Source organism: Cimex lectularius, unplaced genomic scaffold (genome assembly GCF_000648675.2).
Source record: "Cimex lectularius strain Harlan isolate CLEC.00 unplaced genomic scaffold, Clec_2.1 scaffold46, whole genome shotgun sequence".
In the NCBI taxonomy this organism is placed as follows: domain Eukaryota; kingdom Metazoa; phylum Arthropoda; class Insecta; order Hemiptera; family Cimicidae; genus Cimex; species Cimex lectularius.
This window is the reverse complement of record NW_019392654.1, coordinates 997114-1017291: the sequence shown is the minus strand read 5'-3', so window position 1 is coordinate 1017291 and position 20178 is coordinate 997114.

Sequence of the window (20178 nt, the reverse complement as noted above, 5' to 3'; positions counted from 1 at the left end):
TGTTTTTGTTTTGTCCTGGAGTAAGAAAAGGCCTTTGATACTGTGTGTCAGCACGGGATAGTATACCGGATGGTAGAAAACAATTTTCCTATTTGTCAAGGATCACTATTTTATTTAACAACAAGTCCGTAACAATTCGCTATTAGCCAGTTTTAACCTTGTTGCAGGACTGCCCCAGGCGTCAATTTTTGATCCAACACTTTTTTTCAATTTGCATCTGCATGTGCAAATGACATCGCACTGTACTACTTTTCAGCAGAGCGGAGAATCAGTGCTATCTCTGGCATACTAAATGACGTGTAATGCGCTACTGTATCTGATGTAAATTGAAGATCAACATCCCGAAAATCAGTGTGCCCTCTTCATAAAACGCAGGCTTATGATCTCCCACAAAATAACTATGAAAGGAATTCATTTTGAGTGGTCCAAGAGAATCACTTACCTGGGTGTTGAAATTAAATCGAAATTTAACTTCAGCGACCGTACTGAAAATATACTGGGAAAAAGAAAAGCTGCCATCAGAATCCTTTTCCCGCTGCTTAGGAGACAATTGGACATGAGCGTAAAAAACAAACTCTTGGTTTACAACAGTTGTTAAACCTACGTTACTGTATGCCTGTCCCTCTTGGAGCCACAATTGGAAGACCAATTAAATAAACTCCAGGTTGTTCTTAAACTCCAGTAGAAGTTTAAAAATTATCACGCTGCATGACATCACGAACACTTATCTAGATCGGTCAAGAGGTGCATAGGACGGCAACTAAATTCTTTCGGGTACTTAAAGAGTCCCAAGATACATTATGTCGTTCTACTGTTGCTTGGTTATTTGATGTATATTATATTTATTTACTATTTATTATGTTTTTATTTATTTATTTTTTGTTAAAGTTATTTATCTACATATTTATTTATTGATGCCTATGTACTTATTTAGACAGACTTATTTATCTATTTATAAAATTGTATATATACTTTTTTGTTTATTTATAATGTAGGATTTAGTTACATTGCTGAGGATGAGAGGTTTTTGTTTAAATAATTTTTCCCACAATCTCTGACATTTTTGTTTTTAAAAATCACGCAGTTCTAACCTCGTACCCTGCCAAAGGATGTTAAAGCAACCGGAGCGCTTTCCCTGTTAAAATTATTCTGTTTTTCTTAGTTGTGAAATAATTTTTTTTTTGCAAAATAAATTTATCTTTCAATCTATAATTGCTTTTGGTATATTTGCGATGAAGATGGGGTTCTGACCCCTCCCACAATACCCATTAAATAATAACAAGAGCAACATACCACAAAAAAAGATTTGTTTTTAACACAAACAATAAATAAACGAGATTCGTGCAAATTATAAATTCCTCCACAAGTATTTGCTCGCTACAAAAACATGTAGAAAGGTGAGTTATTCGGCGGGGTCCTCGGCTCGCAAATCTCCAGTCTCCAGTTTAAGGATTTAAGGATGTCCGCTGTGCCGTGAGAGCGAGGCGAGGATGTATAAATAAGATCTGCCCGCATCTACGCATTAATGCACGGCTTGCGTTCGTGACCTAACCGCAGGAGAACAGATATTCGTCTGTATAAAATCTACGGTTATTCAATAATTTGTAATGATTAGAAAATGACACGGTACCGTTAAACGTGTTTACATTACGCAGGAGATATTTGGTGTTGTTAAAACCTCGCTTGTTTAGAGCAGCACAATCTGAGTGAGTTGAATGAGTGGAATTAATTAGCGGTACAATACAAAGATTCGGAGACAGACCGATCACCGAAGATGGAGAAATTCCGAAACCCTTTTATCAGATAAAACCAGAGAGAATGAACTTTTACCTGGGTACGGGAGACAATCTGGCCAACGTTATTCGCCTCGTAGACCTCAACAAAATATTTCATATCATACACTGACAGGCAAAAAATTCCACACACTTGTAATATAACTTGATTTGTATATATTTTTATATATTAACCAAAGTTTCTCGTTTTTAACCTTTAATAATTGAGTCTTTGTCTAAAAAAGTAAAACAATGTAAATTGCTAAGGACAAAACGGACAGATAACATTTGTTTTAATTTTGTTTCAGATTTTTAATTAATGCAACAATTAATTAATTGTCAAGTCTGGATAACGGGTTGGCCCGGCTAAACCCTGATGTTAAGCTGTTGGAGGTACGTTTGTACTATGCGAGTGACATGTGGACGGGCATTATCGTGCATTAGAACAGGATTGTCGCTGATTTCATCGAGGATTGACAACGCATGTTGTTCCAAAATTTTATCCACATAGCGAGTGGCCGTCAAAGACCCTCCATGGACTTCAACCAACCATGTGCGACTCTCCATAGAGATTCCCGCCCACACCATTGATCTACGTTGAAAAAGTTAGATCTGGGAAAAATTACAGGCTTCGTACCTTTCATTTCGCCTTCTCCACACTCTTTCCCGCCAATCTGTAGATCGCCAATCTACACTCATCTGCAAAAAGTACAGCAGACCAATTGTCCAAAAACCAATGCCCGTGGGTTCGAGCAAATCCGAGCCGTGCAACTCCGTGTGTTCTGGTCAATTCTGGTCCTCTTACCAGGGCGAAAAGACATCAGTCCATTCTGATTTAATTTTCTTCGAGCAGTGCGTTCAGAAATTTGAACACCTCGAACTTCCTGGAGGTGATGATTCGCTTGAACACAGTAAGGTGCCGGCTTTCTAATATTCTCAAAGTCAAAAAAGTTCATCCTGTGGTTCAGTTACCATAGGGCGTCCAGAACCGGGCCTTCTATGGTAGGATCCAGTTTCTCGAATACGTCTAACGTCGTCCCGCATAGTTTCATATGGAACTCCGATGGCAATAGCCGATTACCTGATAGAACGTCCATCATAACTGCCAATAAGTGCCACACCATTCGCAACATCCTCAGCATTAAGAAGCATTTTTAAGCATAAAAATTGACATTAAGAAAACGAAGATGAAAACTAAACATTTTATTGCTTCAGAATTCGAATGAGTCTGAATAAACATTTTAAATTCCGTAAAAAGAACATTGAATAATTCTTTATCCTTGTTTTGGATTAAGGTTTAAGTGTGTTTATGTCTAATTGATATTCCCAATTTAAAACATAGCATAAACAAATATTTAATGGTAAAATCAATGTGGTAAATTAAGGGTAGAATTTTCTTTTACCGAGAAAAATCAATTGGGTGGAATTGTTTACCTGTCAGTTTATTTTTTTTATGAATTTAATATTGATATATGAAGGTTATGGTTGGTCAAAACGAAACTCGAACATACAAAACTGATTGAACAGAAGATGCAAGCCAATATCTATCGATGTAGAAAAAAAATTATTCGTAGTTTACTTTTTCATATCCGAAGCAATAACATTTTTGATTGTTCTGTTTTAATCGGTCAAAAACTGTAGTAACGATTAATCCGAATAAAGTTGTAGGCGTTAAAATGCCAAATTAAATTGTTAATTTTTTCCAATTTAAATTACTCGCCGAATCTCTTACTCTTATTTTGTATCGTAAATTTATAAAAATTGCTTCGCGTCTTATTTGAAATGTGAAGCGGTATTTTCATGGGATCAGATAAGACGGAGAGAGGGTGTCGTTTTTCATGCGTCTTCGTCTTTTTTCCGCCGACCCCTTGACCCTCGGAAAATGTGCGTACGTCGCGAGAAAAGGGCCTGTACAAGAGCAATGCGATGTTATGGTTCTTCGTGAAGGGAGGGCAAGGAACCCTGCCTCCTCACTGAAAGAATTTAAATGACCTCTGCGAACGACATCGCTTTGTGTCATCAAAACTAGTTTGGCTTCGACTCAGTAGAGAGAAAAATGGCGGATTTCAGGTTTCCTTTTTTTTTCTACTTTAGATCGGGATGAGACCTGACCCTCCACCCCAGATGTCAAAGCCCTCAGAAAGTATTCAAACATTAGTCGTTTCCTAGATTTGCTCCTGCTCTATTGTAAACAGTTTTATTTATGCGTTGCGTTTTATTCCCTTTCACCAATAAAGAGTATTTGGTGGCTTGACGGATAATCAGAAGTCTTTTAAAGAAAAACTAATTGCAACCTTGCCAAGCTTCCAGCACATTTTATTGCCATCATCAGTCCTCCAGCATCAACCACATTACAATTGTTAGCTTTTTTTTTACAACTTACATTAAGCCAATTTAATTAGTATAACATCTTTCTTAACATGAGTAGCTGATTTCGACCAGTGTATAAATTAAAGATTTTTTATTTGAAGTTCAGATCATTTTTTATCTTTATATATATATATGAGAAATTATAACTGAAGAACTCCAATGTACCGCTTTTAGTTAACTTTTCTGACAGTGTATCCCACCCTGATGAAGCATAACGAGTTGAAAGCTTGGCGGAGCTATAACAATACCCTTTATTTGGACCACACCCCTGATATTTCTTAACACACAATGCTATAACAATAACAAAACAACGGCATATTTAATAATATACAAAAAATTGAACAGTTTAAAATTTGTCAATATATTTTTAAATAATTAAAAAATACATTACAGTTTTTACCCCTCAGACGGCCTCAATGGCTATGAATAAGTCTAGCGTATGGAATGGAGAAAGAAATTTATAATATTGTATGTGTATTTGTTAATAAAGATTTTTATTATTATTATTTCTTTCAATTAATTTTTTTAATGCTTTTTATTTCTACAAATATAACAGTATGATTATTTACTTAGGTCGTTGTTAAGAGAAAAAGAATATACGAAAAAAATAATAATAAAGGGATAAGAATTAATGCGAGGTTGTAGCATTATTCGCTATATGCTAGCACACACTCAAAAAAGGTTAAACATAATGTGTGGTGATTAGTGACCGTTAGTCTATGATTATTCGTAAATGGTGAGATGCGGCCTGATGTGACGTAGGTTTCAGAAAAACATTTTCTTTATCGTGCCAACGTTTCGATCTTTATTAAGATTATCTTCAGGGCCTGGGATCTATAAACATTGTTTAGATTATACAAATACATGTAGGATATGAAAACATCAATTTATACAATGATAGAAAAATTAGACTCAATCATAGTGTGTGTTTTCTGTGTAATTGTGCCATTCCTGCGGGTCGTGTTGCGATCGCCAGTGAGATATTGCTGTTATATAATAATAATATAAAACAAAATACTTTGATTGAATATATATATTGCATTGTATAAATTCACTTTTTTCCATATCCTACATGTATTTGTTAAATTTAAACAATGTTTGTAAATCACAGCACTGAAGATGATCTCAATAAACATCGAAAACGTTGGCACGATAAAGAAAATGTTTATCTGAAAACTACATCACACCAGACCGCATCTCACGATTTCCAAATAATCATAGTTAACAACTCCAAAAGCCAGATTACATGTCAAGAAGGTAATGCGCATTTTATTAGGATTTGAAAGGGTTTAAGCTTTATTATGAGATTCTTCCTCCCAACCCAACCATTAATTCTAGTCTATAATGAATAGATTTGAAGCGATTGAACTCAGCAAATGACAAAAAACGACCGGCATTGGCTAATCGCAAAGAGATTTTTCTCGCTCGCCCACCCGTTTCTCTGCAGGCGCTCCCGAAATTGTTGGTGCATGTCTGGAATGTGCTACTCGACCCAACGTATTTCTGACATTGCCCCTTCAGATATATTCATCTATTTCTGGCAATAGATCAACTTCAAAACTCAATTGACGGGAAAACTTTACTTAACTTGAGGACTGTAGAAAACACCGAGAAGTTCTGGGAGGATGATTTTACAAAATTACACGAAAGATGGCAACTGGTAATATATATTGTCCATATATTGTTAATAAAATTGGTATACGAGAACCTACAATTTTCATAGAATTTATCATCAAAAAATGTTACGACTTATTTGAAATCCATAGAATAGATCTCCTCAAAAACATAAATTTAATTAAAAAACGCGTTAAAAAATAATACAGCTAGCGTTTGTGATTAAATTTCTTAACGCAAGGATGCCTTTTCTCTATGCAATTCTCTCTGTACACAAGATCCACATCTTTATAACGAGCTGGATGGTGCCTTGAGAGTGTTGGTATGGTTGTGTAAAATGTAGATGAAGCTGTTTTTGTCGGGGTGGGCCCTGTTAAGAGCTGTTGTATCCCCCGTTCTGTGCCTATAGCACACCGTTGAGTCCTATTTCATCAAGGAATTCGATTAGTAGGCCTGGTTGCTATGGTTGAATTTTTTTCTACGGTTGCGGTGTACGTCTCAAAGCACTTTGAAATTTGTTAGGATCGTGAATCAATAAGTGAGTTGCATTGTTCCTTCATGTTCCTCTGCCACAGAAAGATTCGGGTCCTATCAGCTGTATAGCAGCCCTTTTTATTGCAAGGGAGTCCGCTTTCTCGTGGCCTTCTACTCCCACATGTCCTGGGACCCAGCAGAGGCTGACTTTGTTCTGAATACCTAATGTTTATTTTGGTTTTGCAGTTCAACACCATCTTTGAACTAATGATGTTTGAGCTTAGTGCTTTGATGGCCACCTGGCTATCTGACAAGATAGTTTTTTGTACCCTTTAGTCAACTTGAATTGATCTCTCGATTGCGTATACCTCACCTTGGAAGATATAGCGTATTTTCCTTGTGCTCTGACTATTTGGTTCCAGGACCGAATACTCCTACCGCTGTACCTTCTTCTGTTTTAGTATGTGTGTGTACCTAAAGGTGGTGCCGCGTTCTTAAAACCTTTCTCTCGTTCTCATTTCTTTATGTTGTTTGTTTGGAAGTTCCGATTAAATTCCAACATCCTGTTCATGTCGTCCCTTCGGGCCATGAATATCGGATGGTCATTCATCATATTGTTGCTATCTCTCCATTTTAGTTTTATTCCTGTTGGAGGTTTCTCTTTAATAATACTGTTAGTTTTCTGTGCTGTCTCATTATCATGTGTATAGGGTGATTAATTACAGTATCTTTTCCATACTGAATTTTTGTGAGTTCTTTATTTTTGTTATTTGTTCTGCTTTATCGGCCCAGGCCATGGCTCCGTATGTAAGAAAAACCATTATGGGCAGGGTTTCCCGTCTACATCCCCAGGTTTTCCTTGATTTTCTTCTGCACACCGTCAAAGCTCGTATCGCCTTCATGATGAGGGAGCCGATATGTTACTTAAATGTCAGTTTTTTATTTAGTGTGACGCCCAGATATTTGACATCTTTATTAATTTCTACCACAGTATTATGGAGTGTTATTTTCCTCATGAGTTCTTGGTGAAGTTAATTGGCCTCAATTTCCGATGGCCTGATACTGCTAAAGGTGTAGGTCTAATACATATTGCAATGAATGTTCAACTCTTTATATAATTCACTAGTTTTCGCGGTCCGCTTGACCAAATAATATCTTTAAATTAATTAATCTGTGTTTAAGGTATTGATAGAGGTAAAAAAATTCAGTGACACAAGCGGGATTCGAACCCACGACATTCGGCTAAATTCGCCGCTGCTCTACCACTTGTGCTAACGTGACTTCGATCCACTCGGCCACTAACTTCCCATCTCACCCTCACCTTTTGAATTTTCCCTCCTTTTTTGCCAATTTTCAAATGTCGTGTAATCTATTTGATTCTCGGCGACAAAGGAAATTGTCACGGAGAGCTTTAGTGAAGATATACTTCATTTAACTTATTAAATTCACTAATTTTCAAATTACATAATCTTTACATAATTACTGCTTTAGCGATGTGGACAGACCTGCCTCAAACGAGACGTGGCATCTCGGTAAATAATGCTTTGAGGTGCTTTATGAATATAAATACTTTGAGATCCGCCTTACACCTACTCTATCATTAACCAAATATTTTGTAGAAAAGATTTAAATATAATATGACCTCAGCTTCTGGATATCAATGATGTACGATTTGCAGTAGAGATGATGTCGTGTGAAACTCTTCAGAGTGTGATTTGCTCGTAGCCCAAGTATCTGGCTGGGAAGAAAATGAAGAAGGATGGCGACAAGAGACAACACTACGAGGCCATTATAACACTATTGTTATTAATGTATTGTAATTAATGCAAATCTTTATGAATTTAAAAAAAATTTAAGTTTAATATTGTCGTCATATTTGTGAAGTCCAGTTTAGAATTTATACGCCATCAAAAGAAATATTGCAATCTATCTATTTGCACTGGACCACGAGATCTGATTTTTGGTTTACATTAAAAAAAAGTTAACTTATCTTTTAAAAAGTTTTACATTAGTATCATATTACGAATAGCGTATTAAAAACGAATATCATTTACCTTGGAGGAAACAGGTAATGGTAGGGTTTGATTTGAATTGATTTGTGGAATAAAAAGAGACTTGAATAGTCAAGTCTTTCCATTTTTCTAAATATTGTTCAAAAGTTATCGGGGAAGAACAAAAATGTACTTATTTATTTGAATTTAACTAACGGTAGCATTACTAGTACTTAACAACTTAATAGTATACTGTTTCGTTTTGTCATATACAATTCTTAGAGTCAAAATTGTCTTCCTTAAAGAATTCTTCGGGGTTGAGTACAACGAGGTTCAACCAACGGCTTTTAATTCGTTTTGTTATATACTCAAAGACAAAACCCAGACACTCGTATTTTATTGTTTCTTTCAAATTATATGTATTTTTACCTTTATATTAATTACATCATACTTATTTATGTAAACCAAGTTAAGCGGGATCAGAAATTTATGATTTTTAATAAAAAAGTACTAATTGTTATGGTCTGAAAGAAAATTCACCAAAAAACCGGAAAAATCATATAGTGATAAATTAGAATTTAAGTAACAAGGTTATTCTATTAATAATGCTCTTAATAATGCATATCCTCTAGTCTTAATCTTCTTGGCATGGAGTAAATAAACGATGAAGCAGTTCATCTTGTAAAACAGAATTCCATCCTTCAACAAGAGCGGTTTGAAGATGTGGCGGACGATGTTTAATCCGTCTCTTTATCATAACATAAGTGTTCTATACGAAGCATGTAGTCAAGAGACCGTGCTGGCCATTTCATTGTGGTTACCTCCACATCCTCCAATTAATCCATAAAAACTCGAGCTGCATGTGGTCCAGCATCATCATGCATTAACACACAATTGTCCCCAATAAAAGAAATGACCTTCCTCAATGCTTATAGGTTCATCCAAAATCCATTCTGTAGACGACAGAAAGGGTTCTCCAATTTTCTCCACAAAACTCTGTCGTCTGATTTCTACAGACCAACATCACTCGACTGTGAAGAGAACAGCACCCGATGTCCAAACTAGATGGTGATTTGCGAATAGTCGACTTTCTACTCTATGCCTCTTCAGTAGTATAGAACCTGATGTGGGACGTTCAGAGATCACCCTTACATTACGAACCGTTTGTAGTTGACTACCTACCAAGGAAGCCGTTAAAAGACTGTTCCGTTGTGCGGTAAGAGCAATAAAACGATCTTTCTAGACGTACATCGTCACCACTATCTTCTCTATTCGTATCCTGCTATCCTAAAGAGTTAGATTAAAACTTTTTTAATCATGTAAAATTAGACAAAAAAATTAAAGGTTACGTCCCTCTACGTTTTCCCAAAAACTCCCCAATAAAACATAAATATGGGGCAGAAGTTAAACTCACTCTGTATATTGCAAAATGTAGCCTTTCATAAAGTAGTGAGAGTGCCGTATAATCTAAGTAACCTACAAATATTATTGATTAAAAAAAAACAATAATACCAAAAATAAACTTTTCTATTATCTTTTTATTTCTTCAATATTTTTGATAACAGGTACGTTGATGGTCATATTGGAACAGGTTATCGCCCTTCTGCAGTTTCCTATAGAACATGGACATTACCAAAGCACAATGTCCAACTAAATGTATTTTGTTTGCATACCTCCACTATTGGGATTAGAGGTAGTTTTGTTCATTCGTTTCAATAATATTGGATAGATCGAGAAAGAATAGTTTATAGATAAATACTGATCCTTTCCCAAAAGATGATATCTCAATAGAAATCGGGCGCATTCTCGAAATGCCGTTTTCCGTCAATATCTGTTATTATCGATGAGGAGTGGGCAGTAATTTAACAGAGCAAGAGTCGCCTTCAAATACAGAGTTTGAAAATGCCAACCGCCAATTTAAAAGGGAACAAATACCTTCAAAATGCCTAGCTAGGTTTCTTTCAACGAAGAAATATGACGGAAGAACGAAGAAAAGAGAGGATAGCGACGCCTTGGAACTCAATAAAAAGAAATGAATGGCCACTAATCGGATTTTGTTGTATGAGTCGCCCAATCGAACATAGTATAGTTTTCCATTTTGGATCAGTAGCAATGGGCTGCTAAAGTCTTTTGATAATTGATAAAACTCCAAATTGGCCTATTGGTCATAAAACAAAGATATTGTACGCTTTAGCCCTTAATTGGCTAATTTATTTAATGTTTCATTGGTCCCTGTAATAAACAATAAATAATATTGTTCTTCTCAAATTCTCAAGCTTCCGTCAGGAAGATCTAAACCAAAGGAAAGTAATTTTCGGGTGCATGACATTTTAGGAAGAACTACATACGCCACAGACATGGTCCAATTTTAATAAAACTAATTCATTATTATTACGTTATGAAGACTATGTTTAGATGTTTTATTGGTTCCTGAAATAACTTTTTGGTTCATTGTTTTATGACATAAAATATATTCTTACATAACTTTTTTAAATTGGGATTGTTCATTTTTTTATTTCGAATTTCAAAACGGGCATTTTTAAGAATTGCTCGCTTTGGTCCGGGTTCGAAAGCTTAATTTTTATAGAAGTTACCGAAATGACAGTTTTACTAAGTATTAACACTTTCACAACCGCCAGTTACATTAAACACAACTCAGGAAACTTAAGTCACTTATTTCGTAAAGAATGACAATTTTCTGCACAAAAAAAATCATGGATGAGGATAAAAGAAAGGCTAAAAAATGTCAGTATTAAAGTTTTTCTTCACTTTCAACACATTTTTCTCAGTTTTTTTTTTTTTCAATAGTTAGTCTGAATTACATCTATCGGAAAATTCTCAATTGTAGTGAGAATTCGCTCCTTACTTTAATCGATATCAACTGAGACTACAGATTTTAAATGGCCTCCAAAAGAAAAAGGGACATGAAAAATCTATATATAATAAAAAAACAAATTACAGAGTTTGTCTGAGCTGCGTTTACTGTATTTTCTAAAAGTAAACATTACAGTAAAAGATTAAAACATAGTTGCATAGATTGTTATTTAGTTTATTTTAAATATACACAAAAAGGGTTTGAAATTTTTATTTTAGAGTTTAATATTGAAATAATGTAATATCAATTGTTTTCCATTGACGTTTTTACTCTTTACTATACGGGGTGTCCCAGAGATAGCGTGAAAAAAAATTTATTGGATAGTACACACCCTATTTGTAACAACTTCCGACGTATAGCCGTCTGCCAGTTATTGTTAGTTATCTTATATCTGTCTTCAATACTGGACGATTTTTTGTTAGTTTTTACATGAAAACGTTACCTTAGTTGAGAAAAACACAAATATCTACCGCAGTTTTGGATTCAGCATCAAATTTCCTTTATACCATTTTCATCATAAATAATTTTCAATTAGGAAGCTTAATAAATGCCTAAATTTAAAAAATACCACAAAATTGTGTGTCGACCTCGTGGTCATCATATTAATTTGTAATGTCCAAAATGCTGTAAATCATTAAATAATTTATTGTAGATAAAATTATAAAACTTGAAAGCCAAACGGTTCTGTTTACCATCCTGAACTGAGCCGTGGTTGTTGATCTGATCTCTTCAACTATTGATACACAGTACGCTTATGTAATGGACTTTTCGTGAAGTTTGATAATCTTAAATTAAACATAACGATTAAACATAAGGGCATACATAATTATTCATTGTTTCTTAAAAACCAAACTTCGTGGTATTTTTTAAATTTGAGCATTTATTAAGATACTTAATTGAAAATTATTTCAGATGAAAATAGTGCAAATTTAATGCTAAATCGAAAACTGTCCAAAACTGCCCTGATGGTGGATGGTGTTTTTTTCAAGTAAGTTTCCTTGGAAAAATTAACAAAAAATCTTAACTCATCAGGGACTGAACATAGGTGGGGCACGTTGTTGCAAATAGGGTGCACTATCACCCAAATCTTTTTTTTCGAACTATCTCTGGGGCACCCTGTGTAAATACACATTTCAATGCAAAAAGTTCAACATTTGAACTTAGCCCCAGTAAATATACAGGGTTCTAATGTCTCATGAATTGTTGAGTTACAATGAATATTAATTTATAATTAGTACATAAATTATTACTCCCCGTACATAGTCTGTTACAAAATAATAAAAGAAATCTAAATTACAAATTACCCATTTTCAAAAAAATAAAAAACATAAAGAAAACTAATAAATAGTCAGATAAAAAATGTATTAAATATTAATTCAATTATGTATAGTGGTCTGATTGACCCAATTTCTTGTTTCAATTAATTATTCTTTTATAAGTAAGGTCTTGGTTGAGATGAAAAAGTTAGTGTCACAAGCAGGGGATTCGAACCCACGACCTTCGGCTCAGAACGCCGCTAGTCTAACCACTTGAGCTATCGTGAGTGTCTCATTCAAGACCTTACTTATAAAAGAATAATTAATTGTATTAAATACTTTGGGTTAGAACAAAAGTTCTCGCGAGAAATAATGCAGCTACAAATAAATACATAGAAACTTTTCTACTACTAAATCTATTTTTTTTAATCGGTTTCAGAGGTTGTCCGCGTTAGTTATGGCCAGTGATGTTGTTGGAACTCCTGAAATCGACTGTTATCAAAGTTGCAAAACGCCTAATCACCTTTTCAAAATTAAGGCGTTATTTTCCGATGTTCGCCCTTTAATTTCCTCTTTCTCGATTAATTAAAACCGGGTTCTTTTGACCAAATGCGATGGGGAAGACATCCCCGCCGGATGATTGAACGTATTTGAAAATTAGTTTTTAGGAGGTCCTAATGCTAATAGAAACCTAATTCCGAGAATTGAGGTCCTTCAATTCTCGAAGGAAAAACGGAAGCCGGGAAATAAGCGGGAAATGGGTTTCTTCAAACGGGGGATTCTATCCTTCGGTGAGGGGGGGAGAGATCGATCATTCCGAATACGGCTATGACATCATTAAAATTATAGGCGAAATTAATTCTAGGTAAAAGTTTTGAAGCGCTAAAACGAACAACAAAGCATAAATGAGAACATAATCAACCACATGCACATTCCAGGTCCCGTCCGGTTACCTTATTCACCTCATGCCATGATTTTACACATCACCAATCGTTTCCGTATTTGGATCCCATTTTGCCTGTTAACTATTCCATTTCCACGAGTCGCCCTACATTGTGGGAGGTTTCGCAGTGTTCTTTTCACAGCAAAGCTGGGAGATTCAATTGAGGAGATAAAACCTCAATTAAACACGACTAATATGAGCCTGGTCGCGGGCTTCAACCGCGATCTGTGTCGAAACGTTTTTTTTTCTCTCTCTTTGCAATTACAACAATTTTTATTGTTTCTGAGAGGGTAATCTCCGGTCGGGGATCTAATATGAGGCTCACGTCGCCACGTAGGATCTGATTGAGTGAGGTTCCAACGTTTTCCGACTTGAGCGGAAGGGACGTGTTCTGTAACAATACCCCCGACCAAGAGGATTAACCTCCGCCGGCAATTTTCAAACAAAATCATTCCAGTCAAACTGAGGGATAAAGACGAAGTCAAACCTTTTAATTATTCTAAGCAACTCGTCTATTTCGCATTAGACCACTGCAAATTATTAAACTTGACTAATAACGACTTACTCTTTTCCATCTTGCTTTCCAAAGGTCCTATTATTAACAATTGTAATATATTATTATGAATATAGTATATGTTATGTAATATCATATAGCTTGCAGCTCCTCACTTCTTGTCTATATCGCATTTCTTTCATTACTCCTACTTTCAATTTTTACCCCTTCCACACATGGCTAAAATATCCTAAGTGAAATACATTCCTTAGTTAAGATAAAAGATCACCTAATCTAAACTATCCTAAATTTAAAGAGGATCAAGCGTTTTGGATACACTGCTGAGACCCTACCCTTACAATCACAGGGTAAAATTATGTACAGCCTAAATCTCCGGTTGGAGCCCGGCAAGGTGAATTTCACCTAACCGTTCATTCACGCCAATAAATACATACAAAATCAAGCACTATCCTAAGTTAACCGAATTCATTCGATCGGTTTGTGTGTACTCGAAATTTCACACAGATTGTTCATAAATTTTTTTTTTACCTTTGCTTTATCAAATACCTCAAAGAAATTTTTCAAAACTCAAATATACGTATATCTATGAAATAAATGTAAATACCACTACGAAATACCCTACACATACACACAGGTGTATATATATATATATATATATATATATATATATATATAATATGTCATGTGTCATTTATATGTCATGTCACATGTCACAGGTATAAAGTATTTGATCTATATTCCACATATACAAAATAAATATTTTGTTTGACTTAGGATGTTTTAATCACGTGTGGAAGGGGTAAAAAATGAAGAATGGGGTAATGAAAGAAATGCGAGATAGACAAGACGTGAGGGGCCGGTCATAGCTCTATCTTCAAGTTATATGATATTACATAGTATATAATATATTTATAATCATATATTACAATTGTATATTATTACAAAAGTTTAAGGCAAGGCCCGAGGAATACGATAAGCTCAAACATTCCCCCCTTCTCTGTTTCACATTTCCAGTTTTTAGTTTGACGTGGTCCGCCGTTATCGGGTCTCCCTAAGGCGGGGCGGTGTATTAGAAAAAAACAAAATAAATATATTAATAAATCAATAGACAAATAAACAGCTTAATATATAATGGAAATACCGAACACAGACATATAAATAAATAATTATATTAATTTTAAATTGTTATGACACAACTATATACAAAGACCAGTATCGTTTTATAAACGTCCAGGTCACTTATACTCAAGACATAGTTGTAATTTATTGGTTTTGTTATGTTTCATCATGTATATTTTATTTTCAAATTTTCATCATTTGTATTCAAATTTATTGCACACCATTATAGCATGTTCTAAATTTTCTTTTATCTTACACACTGGACAATCATATATATTATATCACTTCTTCGCAGGTTAAGCGTATATAGAAAAGACCCACTTAACCCCTGATTGCAGCTCCATATTGTTATGATCGAGCAATACCTCTTACTGAATTTTGACGTCAAAAACCATGGTGTATTATTAAACTGGGGGTGACAGAGTGGTACAGCAGACCCGTGACCAGGGCATTGTTGTATTTTTGCCACTTTTCTTTCATTTTAAATTTGATGTCGTTTCACGAAGTTGGGATGAGAGCTTCAATCCTCATCCTGAGTAAACAGTTTTGCCCTTTTATCGGCAGTCTCCATTACCTGAGTGTCCCTTTACCCAGCAGACAAATGTGTGTACTTCTTTTCATAATCAATACCATATAGGTTTTGTTGCCCTTCTTCCTTATTGCAGTATAATGTACTAGTATTAAATTTTTTTAAACCTTTTTTTTATAAAGCAGATATATATGTAACTGGATCAGAAATGAAATTTATTTGTGTTTAGATGTTTCAACATCCTGCACTATACTTATGCACTTTATTTGTAAAACTATTTTTTTTAAATATTATTATTTGATAACTTGTAATTATCATTATCGTAAATAATAATTATTTTAAGTAGTAATTAATAAGAATTCTAATAATTATTATATGCAAAATAGTAATGTATAATTTAAAGAAAATAATCCGAGAAATAAAGTGTATTCTTATGGCACACAATAAATTTCATTTTTGATCTTATTCACATTCTTCTGAGAAAAATAATTTGGTACAAATATTTATTCTTTGTAATAAGTACTGATTATTAATTATATATATGAATACAATTATTGATCAGGAAAAAAACGATCTTTGAAGTGTTAGACCAGTAAACGTCGTGATATTTATTATTCACCTATTTTTACCTACTTCTCATCAATCGTATTTTTTAACAGTTTGGCTCCTATCTCAGTCAGTTTCGATAGATGCTAGTTGACATATTGATGGCGAGATGGTCTACTTTTGAGTGTTAATAACGATTTATTGACGGTAAATGGAAAACTGTGGTTAAGCTGGAAACAATCCGAACATATATACGGTGAAGGTGGTTGAAACTACGATTCCTTAAAGCGAGGAAATCAGAATGGAAAAACGTTTATCTTTAATTTGCTCTCTCATGAGTTTTCAATTAATTACATCTCATTGAGTTCCATTATCAACATCATCAGGGTTATTCAACGCATTTTATTACTGTTTATACATAGAATGCATTAAGCACATAAATATTAAACTCAATATTATAAGCAAATTAATAATATTTACCTTGTTTGCTCTTTAGATCATGGAATAAATATTTAAAAATAATGATGAAAAAAGTAAAGTAACCCCTTTTTTTGGCTCTATTGACCTATCGAACAGTAATTAAATGGATTAGTGACATTTATATAAAATAGTTATTATTGGGTTGTCCGAAAAATAATGCAGGTTTATGTTTTAAAGTAAAAAAAAATTATCAATTTCGCTGCAGGATCAGGAGCCGTGTCTTATTAGCCCGAAATTTAATTGACCTACCTTCTGTGATGGAAGGGGGCATTTGTCCTACCTAAACGTGTCCAAAGGCGACCCCTAGCGCCTCGTGACAAATAAGTGATTTTATTTTATTTCTACATTAAATTAAAGTACTTTCCATCACTCTCAATATAATTCTTCCAACGTGATGGCAAGTTCGCTATACCCTCTGGATAGAATTTTGAGTCTTTATTATTAACAGTTATTCAGATATCGTTTATTATTAACAAACAATGAACGAATTTTCTAAAGACTTTGAATCAATAAATTTTAAGTTAAAGTTTTAAAATATTGTCCAGGTGTCTACAAAAAATGGAAAGAGGTTTGGAGAATAGGGAGGGTGAGGCAGAGCCTCACAACTTAGTTTTCGTGTTGTCACATGTGGGTGTGTCGTGTACCATAATCGGCCTTTTACGACTCACCAAAGATGATTTCAATAATGCCTCTGGTGCATTGCTTCGATTTGAAAGAAATACATTCCGGCATTGATTGTTTCGCCAGTATTTGAAAGGTAGTAAATTAGCCCAAAAGAGTCACTATCATTTTTTAATGGGTTGGGGCTTTGGAAAATGTGGTGCTATTTTTCCTTTGTCGAGCCGCACAGTCCAGAACATCTGCCATTATAGGAGAGAATCCACTTTTCATCACAAGTAACAATTCTATCCAGAAAACGTTACTGTTTCGGCAAAGAGGTTGCGCAAATTTCATAACGATGATTTTTTTTTTGGCGGTCGTTTAATGTTTGAGGAACCCACTTCTCATGGGTTTTCGTCTTTCCAACTGACTCGATTTGCTAACTGAATGATTGACAGCAAGTTCTCGAACAATTGGTCTCGGATTTAGTTCGACCAAACATCATTATCCAGGGTAGATATCCTTCCACGATCTTCTTTGTCTTCAAGGCTAAAGCCCCTTTTTAATTTTTTCAACCATCTCTGAACGGTGCTCTCACTCACAATGCCATCCCCCCAGACTGCATTAATGATTCAGGCTGTTTGGGCACCGTTCCGACCGAGTTTAAACTCGTCAAACGAGATTACGTGAAAATAACACGTTGACATCTTGGTAAAGACTGAGTAATTCCCAAGTAAAGAAATGCTACAAAACAAACATTAAAAATATGTACGTTTGTAACATTTATAAAAAAACATTTTTGTTCGGAAGAGAATAAAGTAGCTATAATTTTTCTAGAGAAACATGCATTTATTTCAAATGTTTCTCCTACTCTATTGACAAATTGGCATTTAATTAAAGTTGTGAAATCCCTCGTTCGAACGGGCAAATTTTGTCTGGCACATCGATTCTGCCTTTCAAGTTGTGAACGACGATATTCATTTTACCACAGCGGGACGCTGACCCGGTATTGCGATTTATGCGGGTGTTGCGGGGGGGGGGAGCAAGCGTGAGCAGTATGTGGAAGGGTAAGGCTGGAACATGTTGTCCAGGTCAGAATTCAGAATTCAGCCTGGGGCAATTTTTGGCAGAGCGTCCTACCATTTATTTTTATTTATTTACTAACACTCACGCTACTCTTCACATAATTATTGTTTACGAAGAAGAACTTCAGCGAAGAACAAATCCTTTAATTTAAAATCCCAACAAACACCTACTGCGAAAAAAGGGCAAGGCTTCCAAGCCCCCCCTACAAAAAATTTGCCTATCAATGTAATGATATCTACATTGTGAACAAGTCCGTTCTTGTTTTAGTCCATAACCTGAGAGAACTCCAAAGAAAAGAAAATTTTATGAGCAACACAGTTCTTTAATTTTTATTGGTTAACACTTGGCCAGTTTCTGAATGATGATTAAAACATCAGGACCATGTTTGTTCACATAGAGGAGTTGATTGAAGATAGGGAACTCATAAGAAAAGAAAAACGTTCCAGACCACTTGTTGCTCATTCAGAAACAGGCCAAGCGTTAAATAACAAAAATTAAAGAATTAATGTGTTGCTCATAAAAGTAAGAGTGAAATGAGGTTGGGCCACAATGTAGATATCACTATTTGATAGGCTGACATTTTTACTTTTTTGGAAGAGAGTCTTGAATTTTTATCTTTTATTTCGAGTTCTCTCAGGTTATGGAAAAAAAAGAACGGACTTGGCCTCAGTGTAGATATCATTAATTATGGGCTAATTTTTTTAGAGGGGGTCTGAACTTGGCCCTTTTTTCACAGTTAGATTTTTGTTGGAAATCATATATTTTTGTTCGCTTCAGCATCGTGGACGTCGTCTTGGTATTTCCTAGGAACAGTAGCGATTATGTATGTCGTAGATTTTCTCTTATAAGATCGTTTGGGCCTCTGTTGAGGAGCTGAGAAATTAGCCCCTTGTGCGTAGTCACGTGTATTTACATTTTTTCTTAATATATTTTCAATTAATCAGCAGGCACAGATAATAAACTAAAATTTATTATTCATATTTTCGTTTTCATTAAACACGATTTATAAAACAATATTATTCAATCCCGAGGGCCGTTTGGGCCACCAAAACCATCCATTTTAATCAAGCAACGCGCAATTTGAAGGTGAAACGTTGTAACGAAAATTAATTTTTTTAGATCGTGCGGGTAAATCACGCATTTAAAACTGCCCTCCCCTAAGCGGCACAAGTTTTAAGCAACTATTCACTTTACTTACAATATGAAACTACCTTTGTTGCAAATATCACGTTTCTATCTATATGGAAAGTGGCTTATAATTTTGATGATGATACTACCCGCCACAGCCACCCCTAAAGCCACACTAATTTGAGAAAATCGCAATATTCAGATTTTTCCCTTTATTTACAATTTAAACCCTACGTTTCTACCAAATTTCACATTTTTGCATATACGGGAAGTGTCTTACAATTTTGATAATGAGACTACCCTCTCCTCCCCTACAGAGACATTAATTTCGGGAAAATTACAAGATTCACATTCATACCTTTTTTCCAATATAAGATCTACTTTTGTACCAAATGTCATGTTTCTACCTATTCGGGAAGTATCTTATAATTTTGATGATCCGTGAGTCAGCCCGTAACAAAAATGTAAATTTTGAAATTCTCCTCTTCCGAAAAGGCTTAATATTAATGCTCAAACTATTACAATGTCCTAAGCGACGTAAGCTTAATTCATGTTTCAAATTTCAAAAGCCCATCTTAAGAGGAAGCAAAGATATGAGGGTGAGAAAAACCGGGTGAATTGGTTCGTCGGTCACCGCACTGCAGTTCACTCAGATTCGTTTTCAACTCACACGAGGTGTAATCTTTCTCATAGTTTCATTAGGACGAAAAATTAGAGACAATAAGTAGTTTTTTTAAAAACATTTTGTCCAAATGAAAACATAATAAAGATGCTGCATGAACGTCTGCAGTCATCTGTAGATTCCGGGTGCATTTTAGACACTGAACAACTCTAGCGGATTTCTGGCATTGTATTGATTAATAAAGTTTGTCTTTCATGTA